Below are 15,420 nucleotides of genomic sequence, written 5' to 3'. Positions count from 1 at the left end.
GGAGTCATTGTGGATAGTTCTCTGAAGACGTCCACGCAGTGTGCAGTGGCGGTCAAAAAAGTAAACAGGATGTTAGGAATCATTAAAAAAAGGGATAGTGAATAAGATGGAGAATATCTTATTGCCCTTATATAAATCCATGGTACTCCCACATCTTGAATACTGCGTACAGATGTGGTCTCCTAGCTCAAAAAAGATATACTGGCATTAGAAAAGGTTCAGGGAAGGGCAACTAAAATGATTAGGGGTTTGGAACGGGTCTCATCTGAGGAGAGATTAAAGAGGCTAGGACTTTTCATCTTGGAAAAGAGGACACTAAGGGGGGATACGATAGAGGTATATAAAATCATCAGTGGTGTGGAGAAAGTGAATAAGGAAAAGTTATTTACTTGTTCCCATAATATAAGAACTAGGGACCACCAAATGAAATTAATGGGCAGCAGGTTTAAAACAAATAAAAGGAAGTTCTTCTGCACACAGCGCACAGTCAACCTGTGGAACTCCTTGCCTGAGGAGGTTGTGAAGGCTAGGACTATACCAGGGTTTAAAAGAGAACTAGATAAATTCATGGAGGTTAAGTCCATTAATGGCTATTAGCCAGGATGGGTAAGGAATGGTGTCCCTAGCCTCTGTTTGTCAGAGGGTGCAGATGGATGGCAGGAGAGAGATCACTTGATCATTACCTGTTAGGTTCACTCCCTCTGGGGTACCTGGCATTGGCCACTGTTGGTAGACAAGATACTGGGCTGGATGGACCTTTGGTCTGACCCAGTATGGCCATCCTTATGTTCTAATTCAGAATAAGGCACTCTTGTTCCAGAATAAGAGCATCAACACAGGGAGTTAATCAGGAACAGCTATTCTGGAATAACTCCCTGGACAGACAAACCCTGCGATAAATAATAGATATTTAGTTCTTTTCATCTTTCTATAAATAAATGAATGACCTCAGTCTCCGGATAATTTCTGAAGTTTTAACTCCCTCTAATTTTTCACATCTTTCTGCTTATAAGGAGGCCGGGATTCAACATGTTATTCCAGCTGTTATGTCACCAACATCTGAAAGTTTTGTGGCAGCAAGACAGGATGTTTCTGTGAGCAGAGCCCTCGGTCACATTGGCCTTTCTGGCTGTTGCATTGTAAATTCAAATCTCACTTGCTCTCCAGTCACCCTTAGCCAGGTTTCTCCCTCCCATTGGATATCTGCATTTCAGATTCTTTCTCCACAAATGGAATAGCTGCATTTTCCCAAGCTCAACCTCCTGTTGCTATTTCCTGCCCATAGTTCTAACCTGTTATTTCTTTGTGCTTCCTGATATTATCAACATCTCCCCAGCTTATCATTATTAGCTCACTAAGGGACAGATTCTGCTACCCTTATTCATTGTGAGTAGTGTTTTACTCCTTAGGTAGTCCCATTGAAATCAGAACTGCTCCTTCATTATCATGCTGCTTTAGCATTCTTCCAGATAGCTAATACCCATGGATCAATAGATAAGGCTATAAGAAAATGGTGGGCCCTGATTTTGTTGCAGGAACCAGAAGTTCTATGGTTTGTGTTACACAGGAGGTCAGATTAGGTGATCATAATGATCGCTTCTGACCTTAAACTCTATGAATCTATGAACTGTTAACACACACCACAACTTTTTATAGTCGCCATAAACTTGCACGGAGTTGCGACCCGGTGGGACGTACTCAGATTTGTCTGGGACGCCCTGCCGTCATGCTTGCCTTCGAAAGCCCAGCGAGACACATTGCGTCACCCCTGTGCTGCGGCCCTGCTTTGGAAGGCAGGCTGCATGCCTGGATCTGCAACTTTAACCATCGATGGCCGCAACTTTTGAATAAAAAAAAAACACATCAGAACTGTCTTAGAATATAATAATGGCCATATTGGGTCAGACCAAAGGTCCATCTAGCCCAGTATCCTGTCTTCTGACAGTGGCCAATGCCAGGTGCCCCAGAGGGAATGAACAGAACAGGTGATCCATTCCCTGTCACCCATTCCCAGCTTCCGGCAAACAGCCGGAACACCAGGGACACCACTCCTGCCCATCCTGGCTAGTAGTCATTGATAGACCTGTCCTCCATGAATTTATCTAGTTCTTTTTTGAACCCTGTTACTGTCTTGGCCTTCACAACATCCTCTGGCAAAGAGTTCCAGAGACTGACTGCGCGTTGTGTGGAAAAATACTTCCTTTTGTTTGTTTTAAACCTGCTGCCTATTAATTTCATTTGAAGGCCCCTAGTTCTTGTGTTATGAAAAGGAGTAAATAACACTTCCTCATTTATTTTCTCCACACCAGTCATGATTTTATAGACCTCTATCATATCCCCCTTAGTCGTCTCTTTTCCAAGCTGAAAAGTCCCAGTCTTATTAAGCTCTCCACACATGGAAGCTGTTCCACGCCTCTTACAGTCTTGCAGCCTTATCAATGGGTCTTTTCCATCTCTAACTCATAGGATCAATCAGATGTAACTAGGGACTGGAACTAGCTCAGGGGCTCCTCCTTAGCCCCCTCTCCCGCTTGATACCTGCTGTCCGTCGCCACTCTCCCTCTTTGCTTTCCGTCAGCAGGTTTTCAATCCGGGAAACCAATTTCAATCTAGGCCAATTTGATTTAATTTTGCAAGAGAAGAGATGCTATCAAATGCTTCACTGAAATCCAAATGTAATTTCACCTCCATTTCCTGTGTCATTTGTTTTAAATCAAGGGCAGACTTTATGCTGAGGCCCAGAAAGGCACAGCCCAGGGGGAGGGGAAGGAAAGGTGACTTGAAGCCACCCATGTTCTGGGCTGCTGCAGAAGCCACGTAGAGCCGGCATAAATCAGAGCAGCCCCAGGAATTACTCTGCTGCAGTCTAGAATTCCCATAATGCTGCGGTGCATCCCTTTAGGGTTGTCACTTCTCTAACTGCTGGTAACTGGACCCCGAGGCCCAGCCCCCTTCTCCACCTCTCCACCCCCAGACCCCGCGCCTGTCACTCGCTCCTCTCTCCCCCTCCCCCAGTCATTCGCTGAATCATCTCCCCTTCCCCCCTCCCTACCTACCCGCCAGCTGGGCTACCTCTGCTCTGGGGTTGGAGCAGGAGCTGCTACAGCCTGACAAGGCGTCTGCCTGCAGATAGGAGGCAGCCCTGGCTGAGCAGGGGCTGGCGTGGGTTAGTGACCCGGTGCCTCCCCCTGCCTCATGATAACCAGTCTTTTGGTGTCCAGTCTGTACATCTGACCGGACACCACCAGGTCCCCTTTTCGACCAGACTTTCCATTTGAAAAACAGGCACCCGACAACCTTAAATGGCACCTAGACACAGAAGCCAAAAACCGGACTGTCCGGGTAAAACCCTAATCCCCTTCACCACTGACCAGGGCCGCCCAGAGGATTCAGGGGGCCTGGGGCCTTCGGCGGCGGGGGCTCCCCGCCACCAAATTGCCGCTGAAGACCCGGCACTTCGGTGGCGGGTCCCGGGGCGGAAGGACCCCCCGCCGCGGGTCTTCGGGGCACTTTGGCAGCAGGTCCCGGGGCGGAAGGACCCCCCGCCGCGGGTCTTCGGGGCACTTTGGCAGCAGGTCCCGGGGCGGAAGGACCCCCCGCCGCGGGTCTTCGGGGCACTTTGGCAGCAGGTCCCGGGGCGGAAGGACCCCCCGCTGCTGAATTGCCGATGACGACCCGGAGTGGAAGAAGCTCCGGGGGCCCGGGCCCCATGAGAGTTTTCTGGGGCCCTCGGAGCAAGTGAAGGACCCTCGTGGGGGCCCCTGTAGGGCCTGGGGCAAATTGCCCCTCTTGCCCCCCCTCCGGGAAGCCCTGCCACTGACACACCACCGGCACCAGCGCTGCTAAGGGGAGATGCTGTAGCGTTGCTTATGTCAGCCCTGTGCTCCTTCTGCTCTGGACAAATTCTTCCTTAACCCCTTGCAGCACATAGGGGCGAGGTGCAGGGCTGATAATTGGTCTCCGAGCTTGACTGCCAAGATCTGTTCTTTAAGGGTGTGATCCCCATGCCTCAGTGGAACGTTGACTAATACGCAGCTGGAATCAGTGTGGCTCTGTGCGTTAAAACAGGTGTCAGAATGATAAGAATGTGTTTAGACTTCATTGAATGCTTGTGAGTTGCTGTCTGCTTTAATCTCACTTGTAACCTCTGTATCCCATATCGTAAGGTAATATTTGAGCGGTTGTATTGTGAGCCTCTGTTACCATGTACATCACCAGACAGGAGAGAGCCAGCTACTGGGAAGTGCCAATCTGCAACAGAAGGTGTTACGTCCTGCCCAACAGGAACGGTCCATCGACGCCAGAAGGACAATAATGAGATGTTAAAGGGGACAAAAGACTTTGTTGCTCTGCTTTGGGGTTGGACTAGATGACCTCCTGAGGTCCCTTCCAACCCTGAGATTCTATGATTCTCTGCTCCCCCATCAAGATGAGTCATGCAAGTGGTTTCCCCCATCATCTGAGTTTTGCCGCTCAGAGCACATGGCAAGAGAGGGTAAAAACCCCAAACAGAAGGAACTGAGTATGTCTGTGCTGCTTGGACTCTGGAGGGCAAGGTTTTCTAGGCATAAGCCAGAAGTCTGCAGCTGTTTCATCGGGGTTAACCCTAAAGGACATATGGAGTTTGCTTATTATAGAAGTTTCTATTACCTGTCGAAACTTAAGATTGTAACTCATTTGAATATCTATGTTTACCTGCTTTAACCTTGTAAATAATTCTCCTTTCCTTTTCCTATTAATGAATCTGTATATCGTTTATTATAGGATTGATTACAAGCGTTGTCTTTGGTGCGAGATCTAAGGTGCAATTGATCTATGAGTCTGTGACTGGACCTTTAGGACTCAGAGTAACCTGAATATTGCTAAAAGTGACAAAGAGCCCTGTGGCACCTTATTGACTAGCAGACATATATTACTGTGATTCTTGATGTAAGGGACCATCTATCACAAAGGTTTGTTTGCCTGGGTGGCGAGACAGATCGGAGTACCCCAGGGGACTGTCTGTACCTCCGTGTAAAGGATGTTATAGTACCTGAGGAGTTTACAGTTGATAATTGGTGGGGGAAATCTAAGTATAGAACTCACCACCAGTTTGGGTTTTGTGCCCTGGTTCTTAACATTGTTGTATGCAGTATCGTAGCCGTGTCAGTCTCAGGATATTAGAGAGAGAAGGTGGGGAGGTAATATTGTTTATTGGACCAACTTCTGATGGTGAGAGAGACAAGCTTTCGAGCCACACAGAGCTCTTCTTCGGGTCTGGGAAAGGTACTCGGAGTGTCACAGCTAAATACAACTGGAACAGAGTGTTTCATAGAATCATAGGATGGGAAGGGACCTCTAGAGGTCACTTAGTCCAGTCCCCTGCACTCATGGCAGGACTAAGTATTATCTAGACCATCTCTCATAGGGGTTTGTCTAACCTGCTCTTAAAAATCTCGGATGGAGATTTCACAACCTCCCTAGGCAATTTATTCCAGTGCTTAACTACCCTGACAATTAGAAAGTTTTTCCTAATGTTCAACCTAAACCTCCCCTGCTGCACTTTAAGCCCATTGCTTCTTGTCCTACCCTCAGAGGTTAAGAAGAACAATTTTTATTCCTCCTCCTTGTAACAACCTTTTACATACTTGAAAACTGTTGTCCCGCCTCAGCCTTCTCTTTTCCAGACTAAACAAACCCAATTGTTTCAATCTTTCCAAATAGGTCATGTTTTCTAGACCTTTAATCATTTTTGTTGCTCTTCTCTGGACATTCTCCAATTTGTCCACATCTTTCCTGAAATGTGGCACCCAAAACTGGACACAATACTTCAGTTGAGACCTAATCAGCGCGGAGTCGAGTGGAAGAATTACTTCTTGTGTCTTGCTTACAACCCTCCTGTTAATACATCCCAGAATAATGTTCGCTTTTCTTGCAACAGCGATACACTGTTTAGCAATAAACAATAATTATAACCCACCAACAACCCTCCCCACAGCTACCTTCCCCTGCCCTTATTTTCCCCCTATGACTGGAGGGGTGTTAACAGGACACTTCACCTTAAATGGTCCTTTGAAATATAATATGCATTAACTACAGGTCTGTCGCATCTTACGCTGGGGTTACGTTCCGCAGTCAGTGCGTAAAGCGAAAATCACGTATAGTCAAAATTACATTGAGTGTAATGGCGGGCGGAATCGCCTGCACTATAGGTACAATATTAAAATTGTTATTTTTCTCTTTTTTGTTTGTTTTTGCCAACCGCGTAAAGATGAAATCGCACATGTTAAATGCACGTAAGATGCGACAGACCTGTACTTATGCTAAACAATCTGTTCCACCTTGTATTTGGCTGTGACACTCGGAGTACCTTTTCCAGACCAGAAGAAGAGCTCTGTGTAAGCTTGAAAGCTCCTCTCTCTCACCAGCGGAAGTTGGTCCAATAAATGATATTGCCTCCCCCACCTTGTCTCTCTGGTTCGGATTCAATCTGCCATGAGGCTGGTACTCATGCTTTTGAGTCACTGCAGGCCGCTAGCCAAAGGACTTGCTCCAACTGCTACTGAAGTCAATAGACAGACTCCTTTAGAGATCAGTGGGAATTGGATCAGGCACCCATACAACCTTGCTGCTTAGTAGTAGGCATCCTTCAGTCTCGAGAGACCGGGGCATGCGCCCTTGAGAGGTAAAGAATTTACTCAAGTTGGTTTTGTGGCAGCTGCAAACGTGGCTGAAGAGACCCCACTCGAGAGAGACAATCTCTGACTCTGCCGCATCTGTCACATTCCGCATGGGGCTCGAGCCACAAGCACCAGCTCGCCGGGGTGCCAGAAGTTCAGTCGCTTCCGCGCAGCTCCTGGCATGTCTCTGTGGCCCTAGGAGCAGGGGCACCAGGGAAGCTCCGTGCGCTGCCCCCGCCACCAGTGCCGGCTTTGCGGCCAATGGGAGCTGCAGGGGCAGTGCCTGCAGGCGCAGGCAGCACGCACCGTGCAGAGCTCCCTGGCCTCTCTGCCTAGGGGCCGGAAATGATGGCAGCTTCTTGGAGCAGCGCAGAGCCCCGGCAGGCAGGAAGCCTGCCTTAGCCCTGCTGCACCACCGACCGGGAGCCACCTGAGGTAAGCACCACCCAGCCTGAGCCCACACTCACTGCCCCGGGTCAGAACCCCCTCCCCCACCCTAACTCCCTCCCAGACCCCAACCCCCAGCCCCGGGTCAGAACCCCCTCCCACATCCTAACTCCCTCCCAGACCTCGACCCCCGGCCCTGGGTCAGAACCCCTCCCACACCTAACACCCTCCCAGACCCCAACCCCGGCCCCGGGTCAGAACCCCCTCCCACACCCTAACTCCCTCCCAGACCCCAACCCCCGGCCCCGGGTCAGAACCCCCTCCCACACCCTAACTCCCTCCCAGACCCCAACCCCCGGCCCCGGGTCAGAACCCCCTCCCCCACCCTAACTCCCTCCCAGACCCCGACCCCCGGCCCCGGGTCAGAACCCCTCCCCACCCTAACTCCCTCCCAGACCCCAACCCTGGCCCTGTGTCAGAACCCCTCCCCACCCTAACTCCCTCCCAGACCCTGACCCCGGCCCCAGGTCAGAACCCCTCCCCACCCTAACTCCCTCCCAGACCCCAACCCCGGCCCCGGGTCACAACCCCTCCCCACACTAACTCCCTCCCAGACCCCAACCCCGGCCCCGGGTCAGAACCCCCTCCCACACCCTAACTCCCTCCTGGACCCCCCACCTGCACCCCTACTCCCTGCCCCAGCCCTGAGCCCCTCCCACACGCAAACTCCCTCCTGGAGCCCACACCCTGGACCTCCTCCCACACCACAACCCTCTGCCCCTGCCCAGAGCCCCCTCCCGCACTCTGAACCCCTCATTTCTGGCCCCACCCTGGAGCCTAAGGGAAGCCCTGAGCCTTCACACACACACCCCACAGGGCTGGAGCCACGAGCGCTGGCTCGCCCCCCTGCGGGGGAAGCCACAAGCCTCCGCCCCCACCCGCTCCCACGGGGCTGTGTGTGGCCTGCAACTGTTTTTTTCTGTGGGTCAGCGACCCCTGATAGAAAAAAGGTTCCCCACCCCGGTCTACTAGAAACTTAGGCACAAATCTTCAGAGGTATTTAGGTGCCTAACTTCCATTGATTTTAATAGCAGGTAAGTGACTAAATATCTGGGCCATAGTGATTTTTCTCTTACCATTTGTTCTGTTCTGGTCTGTTCTTAAAGCTTGAAGTTAGATTTACAAAACAATAATTGCCAGGATCTCCTCTACTGTCCTTCTCTGAAAATCAGTAGCATGTTTACTCAGTCCTAGAGCCTCCATGACTTTTCAGAAGTAGTTGTCTGCTGTTTGGTAACAAACAGAAGGAAGTACTTCAACCTGTGGAACTCGTTGCACGGATGTTGTGAAAGCCAAAACTCTAACAGGGTTTTGAAAAAAACCACCTAGGTAAGTTCACGGAGGAGAGGTCCATCAGGGGCTATTAGCCAAGATGGTCAGGGATGCAACCCCATGCTCTGGGTGTCCCTAGCCTCTGATTGCCAGAAGCTGGGAATGGGTGACAGGGGATAGATCACTTGATGATTCCCTGTTCTGTTCATTCCCTCTGGGGAACCTGGCATTGGCCACTGTCGGAAGACAGGCTGCAGGGTTAGGTGGAACATTGGTCTGAGCCAGTATGGCCCTTTTCATGTCCTTAACACCTGTGGATGCATGTCAGTTGGAGTTGCTGATATGTTTGTACTCAGGGGCGGCTCTAGGCATTTTGCTGCCCCAAACACAGCAGGCAGGCTGCCTTCGGTGGCATGCCTGCGGAGGGTCCGCCGAAGCCGAGGGGCCAGCGGACCCTCCACAGGCATGCGCCAAAGGCAGCCCGCCTGCTGCCCTGGGGGCGACCGGCAGAGCGCCTCCAGTGGCTTGCTGCCCCAAGCATGCACTTGGCGTGCTGGTGCCTGGAGCCGCCCGTTTGTACTGACATTTCCAAGGGTTCCCATCTTTGATCTTTATCAATAGCTGTTTTTACAAGGAGTGTGTTACTTCCTAACTGCCAAACTTCTCTGGCAATTTCCTTTAATCCAAGAAAGGCAGATTTTAAAACATAATTTCAGTATCTCAGCTATTTAACAGGCCTCAGTGATTTCCTCACCCTCCTCCTGTATCGCCCTTTGCCTCGCTGTTCTTTCTTTTGCCCGTGCTTCATTTGCGAACCTCTTTAGCTGCATTACTTCACTCCGCATCTTGGCTGCCCTCCTCTTTCCCTGCAGCATTGACTGACTCTGAATATTCTCCTTTGGCTGCTTCCCCATCTGTCTCCTTTACAGATTTGCTTTTCACTCAGTTTCCCAGTCAGGCCTTAGGACGCCAGACTGAGCTACAGTATTAAAGGGCCAGATTCACTTCCACAGGAGGAGCACACGGTCCTTTCCTCTGCACACCGGGGCCTGTTGCACCACGGGAGGCAGTCGGCCACAGGGGTGGGCTGGCCACAGCACAGCCGCTGCCACATCTCCCAGGGCTTCTACCACTGGGAAGCAGCTTTAAGTTCCATCCACTGGCAGAAGATGTGCGAGAGGGGCACAGAATTAGCATGTCCTCCTCCTGGCCCACGCACAGCTGCACAGCCAGATCTGGGCACCCCAGCGGAGCAGGGATTGCAGGGGACTTGTGCAGGGCCATCCCTAGCCATTTGGGTGTCCTATGCAGGCCCCCTGTGGGGGGGAGGGGCTGTGGGGGGCCCCTGGCCTCCCCCCCCCCAGGGTCTGGGAGGCAGGAGCTGTGGGGGGCCACTTTTGGGGGCCCCACAGGCCCAGAGTGGCCCAGGAGATTAGCAAGGGGCCGGGAGCAGCCCGCTCCACTTCCCTCACCCTGGCCCCAGCCGTGTTGCTTGGGGGAGGAGGCTTGGGGGAAGAGATCCCCCGCACATGCACCGGCAGCAGCGGGAAGCAGAGCAGCCCGGCCCCAGCCCGCTCTACTCCGCCAGCTCCCAGCCCCAGTGCTCTGCTTCCCCCCACCGGTGAGAGCCTGGAACGGTCCTTTCCCCAACCCGAGTGATGTGGCCGGGGCTGGGGCCGCATCGCTCTGCTTCCCGCCACTGGTGAGTGCGGGGGTCACTGGGGGAAGAGGTGGAATGGGGGCGGGCCAGGGGCAGAGCAGGGGGAAGGGTAAGAGGCAGGGTGGAGGGAGTTGTCCAGGGCCCCACACCCCCCTAGGGATGGTCCTGCCCCTTGCAGTGGGTGCAGCCCGTGGGGGGATGGCCAAGGGTTAGGGCTGGTCGCCATGGCTGGTGCTGCCACGTATACAGCACGCAGGTGTCTAGGGCACCATGAAATTTGGGGCAATTTGGTGCCCCAAATTTCGTGGTGCCCTACACAGCTGCATATGCCTAAGGATGGCCCTGAGCTTGTGCTGCTGTTACACTCCACCCTGCTCCCTCTCCCACCAGGGGCCGCATTATTCCAGACTGGGCTGGTGGAACCCAAGAGAATCTGGCCACTAGCCAGTTCTCTCCCCACCTCCCTTCTTCCCCAGGTCATCTTTTCAGACAGCAGCCCCATGCTCAGACAAATTCCTGTCTCATGAGGCTACTGGCTGCTGCTGCTGGCCCCAGATGGTGCACCTGCCACGAGGTGGTGCCTTGCTGAGTACTGAATAGGAGAGGTGCCTATGCTGCCATGGCTGCGTACAGTATAGAGTGGCTAGCCCCATAGCAGAATGGCAGGGCGCAGCATGTCTACAAGGAACAAGCACCTTGGGGGAAAGGTTACCAAAGAGGTGAGGAGCCATAATGGCTGGAGGGTTAGGTGCTGCATTAGTGCTGGAAGGCGAGGGGATGGGTGCTAATGTAACCCACTGGGGAGGGTGTGTTACAGGTCCCCCCTCTGCCGAGACACAGAGGATATGTCTGTTACCGCCGCTAGTTCAAGTTGTAACAGCTTATGCTACGAGGCTCTGGGGGTCCCTGGTTCAGTCCTTGGTGTGTCAGCCTAGCGGGGGCAAAGCCCTGCGGGCTCTGAATGACTTTCTGCAGCTCAGTGTGGGCAGCTGGCAGGTCTGGAGGCATTGAGCTCTCTACGGGGTCCAGGGCTGAGCAGGGAGGGCCCCGGACGGCGTGAGTTTTGAGTTTGTGACAACTTGACAATGGTGGGTGATAATGCGTTTTTAAAGAGTGAATTTTCCACATGCCTGGAGTCTCAGAAGAGGAGCATCGGATCCACAGAAATCAATAAACCTACAGACTAGACAGAAATTGATCCCTACAGAGACCAACTGGAGAAAGCGGTTTAAATGAAGCTCCTGTTTCTATTGTTTCATTGCACAAAACTTTTAATGAAAAGGGACACGCTCCAGGCCGACTTCCTGGGCTTAAACAATGTACAGTTGGGGTCCTTGGCCCTGATTCTCTCGCTGACTTTGTGTTTACACCGGTCGACCCCCCTAGAGCTCAGGGAAGTTGTCCCTGGTTGGCACTGCATTCAGACGCCTGCCCAGAAGGCGTTTCTCTCTGTTTCAGTCCCGGTGTTGTGCTGAGTTACCCAGGGCGTGTTTTCTGGTATGAACACATCCCGGCATGGTGTATTTGGCTGCACCCCATCGGAGGCTTGTATCGGGGTCAGTCTCGGAGTTTCCCTGCTGCCCTGGGCTGTTAACAGGGGCAGCCTGAAGCCAGAGGCTGCATTCGGCTTCACATCTTTGCTACTGTGAGTTTTAAAAAGCCTGACACCTGGTGAGTACAATTCACTCTTGTAGCGTTGACAGATAAGGTGACAACCAGCACTGTCATTACGGTGAGCCGATGCTGCGTGTGCACTGGAGAGTTTCCTCTCTGCCTCCTCCATAAAGACTGCCTTGGGGGCACAGTCTGTCTGAGTTCAATCCCAGCTTTTATATCATCCGGCTCTTTGTCAGTCTGGCTCCGCGCAGTCTTCAGTCACAGCGTCCAACCAGTGCCATCCGACCCAGCTACCGACTCACTGCATAGTCCCCACCCACCTCCATTTCTCTCACGCTACCTTACTCCGAGATTAGCACCTGGGGTGTCACACCATTTGACAGAATAAATCTAACTGGACATTTCCCTAATATCTGACTGGTCTCTTCCCCTCGGTCCAAGAAGGGAGGATCATATATTATAAAGTGAGAACAGATCCATCAGCTAGTCTGTCCTTCTGCATAACATCCATTGTTGGTGGCAGCATTGCTGTAGACATGTGGGTCCCAGGATATTAGCGAGACAAGGTGGGTGAGTTAATATCTTTTATGGGACCAGCTTCTGTACAGAAATAGGTCCAATAAAAGATCTTACCTCACCCACCTTGTCTCTCCTGCAGAACACGCAGGCCAGAGGATTTCAACCATTGATTCTTGAATCATGCCAGAACTTGTGGCTGTATGAGTCCGCATCTCTTAGAAAGACAGCTGGTCATGATGTAGGGACTTCAAGTGATGTCCCTTCTTATGACCCTTTGACCGCACTCCTGTCCCTGTTCTTTTATTAGTTGTCCCCCAAAATCAGTTGGGTTTTTGAGGTCCTGTAGATCCTCCCCTTAGGCTGGGGTCGGATCCTTTAGCATTGGGCGGGCTTCTGCCCGCCCAGTTCCCAGAAACCCAATAGGTATTGCAGCCCGGTAATACGCCTCTTCCCGGCTGTGATTCATTCGCATGATCCTTGGTTGACTATGTTGTCTCACGCTAGCCTGTTTACCTCCCATCATTGCTTGCACGTATGTGTGTGTCCCCCTCCAGGCATTTCACAACTGAGTCACAAAGGACAGCCGGCTCCCAGTCCCTCAGCCTCCCGGCAATTACAATCTGTGCCCAGGCTTGCCAAAGGCTGAGTGTCCACTCATCTTGGAAAATAAATAGTGGGTACATAGTCTGTTTATCCTCCCGTGTGAGAGAGATGAGCAGCACATAAGCCTCTTGGGGGAGGGAAGCCAGGCTCTCAGGAAGAACTTCCCGACAGAGAGATGTATGGAATAGTTTCCCAAGGGAACTGGTTAGAAACACCATCCCTGGAGATGTGTAAAACCCAACTCTAGGGACCAGCCAGCAGGAAAGATCAAATAGGTCTTTCCCATCGCTGTCATCCCACGATTTAATTGTGCATTTACTGCCTTGTGCCTTTATTAATTATTGTGCCTTTAGGGGGCATTTAGTTATTGCAGATTTAATGGTGCATTTGATAAAACAAACATTTAATAAATCTGTAATGCAGTGGTCGCTCCCCTCCTCTCCCTTGCCGCTGGTAAAATCCAGCTGTTTCTTCCCAGCCCTTCCTGGTACAATGCAGTTGGTTTATAGAAGCACTGCTCCCTGTCACCAATTACCCCAGTAAACTCCATCTGTTTTATAGATGCATCGCCCTCCCCCCCCTTACTGGTAAAATCCAGCTGTTTTGCAGATGGATTGTCACACCTACCCTCTGCACCACCACCCCCAGCTGCGTTGCAGGTGCATTGTCACACCTACCTCCTGCACCACCACCCCCCAGCTGCGTTGCAGGTGCACTGTCACACCTACCTCCTGCACCACCCCCCCCCAGCTGCGTTGCAGGTGCATTGTCACACCTATCCTCTGCACCCTCCCCCCAGCTGCTTTGCAGGTGTATTTTCACACCTACCTCCTGCACCTCCCAACCCAGGCGCTTTGCAGGTGCATTGTCACAGCTACTCCCTGCACCTTCCATCCAGCTGTTTTGCAGGTGCATTGTCACACCTACCCAGCTGCGTTCCAGGTGCATTGTCACAACTACCCCCCAAAACCCAGCTGCGTTGCAGGTGCATTGTCACAACCACCCCCCAAAACCCAGCTGCGTTGCAGGTGCATTGTCACAACCACCCCCCAAAACCCAGCTGCGTTGCAGGTGCACTGCCACTTCCTCTCCTTTGCGGCTCCCCTGCTAGACCCGCTGCGCCGAGAGCCAGCCCCGCGCTCCCCGCCGCCGCTCCGGGCACAGGTGGGTGCGGGTGTGCGAGGGAAGGAGCCGCCTGGCAGCGCCCCAAGGGGGTGGGGTCGGGTCGGGGCAGGCGAGCGGAGGAGGCGGCTGCGGCTGAGAGCGGGGCAGGCGCCGCGCGGAGCGGCCGGGCAGAGCGATCTCCGCGCCAGTGCGGGGTCCCCGGGCCCATCCCAGGCGCGGAGCAGCCGGTGAGTGCCCCCTCCCCCAGCCCCTCCTTCCGCCTCTCCCCGGGGAGCGGGGCTTTCCGGGGGACTTGCCGGGGTGGGAGGGTTCACGCGCGGGCGGGTTCCCCGGGGCAGCGTGGGGCTAGGGCTGCTCCCGGCGATCGCAGCATTAAATCACCAGCCTCACTCGCATCCCGCAGAGACTGAGGCGGGGGCTTGAACTTTAAGCAGCTGCGTCGTGCCACGCGCACGCTTAAAGTTATTGCAAGCTTGGGCAACCGTGTTCTGGGTTTGCACCGTTGCATGTGCTTAGGAGACAGCACCTGGCACAGAGGGGTCCTGGTGGATACCTGGCCGAGGTATTGTGGTCATACAAATAATACACAGTAATAACCACATAAGCTTTTGCAGGCTCGGGGCTACTGTTCATACAATTTGCCTCTATCCTGAACTTGAAGGGGTTGGTGGCGGTAGGAGTGTTTTGTGTTGATCTGTGTTACTCACATTCAAATAGGATAAAGAAAATGAACAATTTCTAAGTCCTGTTTTATTCAGCTAACCTTCATTTGTGGTTCATACGCATCAGTGTGTTATCGGGTTTCCCTGCTTCTTCTCTGATGCAGTTGGCTGGGTTTGCTTTCCTCTTTGCCCATCCAGTGGGGGGAGCTTTTCCGAGGGAAGATATGTAGTGTTGCTGTTTGTAACACTTCCATAGGGCTGGAAGGGACCTCCTGGGTCACAAGTCCAGTGCTGACCCTCGCAGGCAACCCCGTCATGTCATCTCGCTCTGTTGCAGGTCCTCGTTTCTCGGGCGGTTAGAATTTCTCATCTCATCTAATTTCTCATCTAAATGTGCTCATGGCCTGGTTCAGACCCACTGTTTCTTGTGCCAACGTATTCCTTTAGCTAAAGTAGCTCTCCTCCCTCCCTTGTGTTTTACCCCCCTGACTGGCCCATTCCATGAATGGGAACAAATATTTACAAGAATCTACCTGTCTTCAGGATTCTGATCAGCTTCGTGCCGTAAGGTCACGTACACGAGCGTTTGTTAACAATGCTTGCCTCTTACGTAGCACTTTTCAAAGTGCTTTTAAAATTTTATTTTCAATATCTGCACTTAAGATTGCTTGCTTCGGCAGCACATATACTAAAATTGGAAGGATACAGAGAAGATTAGCATGGCCCCTGCGCAAGGATGACACGCAAATTCGTGAAGCTTTCCATGTTTTCAGGGAGGGATATCTCTGTGGTTTGAGCATTGGCCTGCTAAACCCAGGGTTGTGAGTTCAGTCCCTGAGGGGGCCATTTAGGGATT

General features: G+C 52.4%; 1 protein-coding gene and 1 non-coding gene across 2 annotated transcripts in view; both read left to right on the top strand.

Moving 5' to 3' along the window:
* The first annotated feature begins 14,023 nt into the window (after nt 1-14,023).
* The window catches only part of P2RY6 (pyrimidinergic receptor P2Y6), a 94,396-nt gene continuing 92,999 nt past the window's right edge, over nt 14,024-15,420 (top strand). Inside the window, exon 1 of the mRNA XM_039487525.1 lies at nt 14,024-14,129. The gene's annotated coding sequence lies outside the window, so the exon portion shown is untranslated. The remainder of the gene's footprint in view (nt 14,130-15,420) is intronic.
* On the top strand, nt 15,229-15,335 carry LOC120396177. Its single transcript, XR_005593037.1, has one exon. It is a non-coding gene; the product is annotated as a U6 spliceosomal RNA (small nuclear RNA).

The sequence above is a fragment of the Mauremys reevesii genome, linkage group 1 (genome assembly GCF_016161935.1).
Source record: "Mauremys reevesii isolate NIE-2019 linkage group 1, ASM1616193v1, whole genome shotgun sequence".
Classification (NCBI taxonomy): domain Eukaryota; kingdom Metazoa; phylum Chordata; order Testudines; family Geoemydidae; genus Mauremys; species Mauremys reevesii.
The sequence above is the reverse complement of the archived record's forward strand: the minus strand, read 5'-3'. Positions and strand labels throughout refer to the sequence as shown.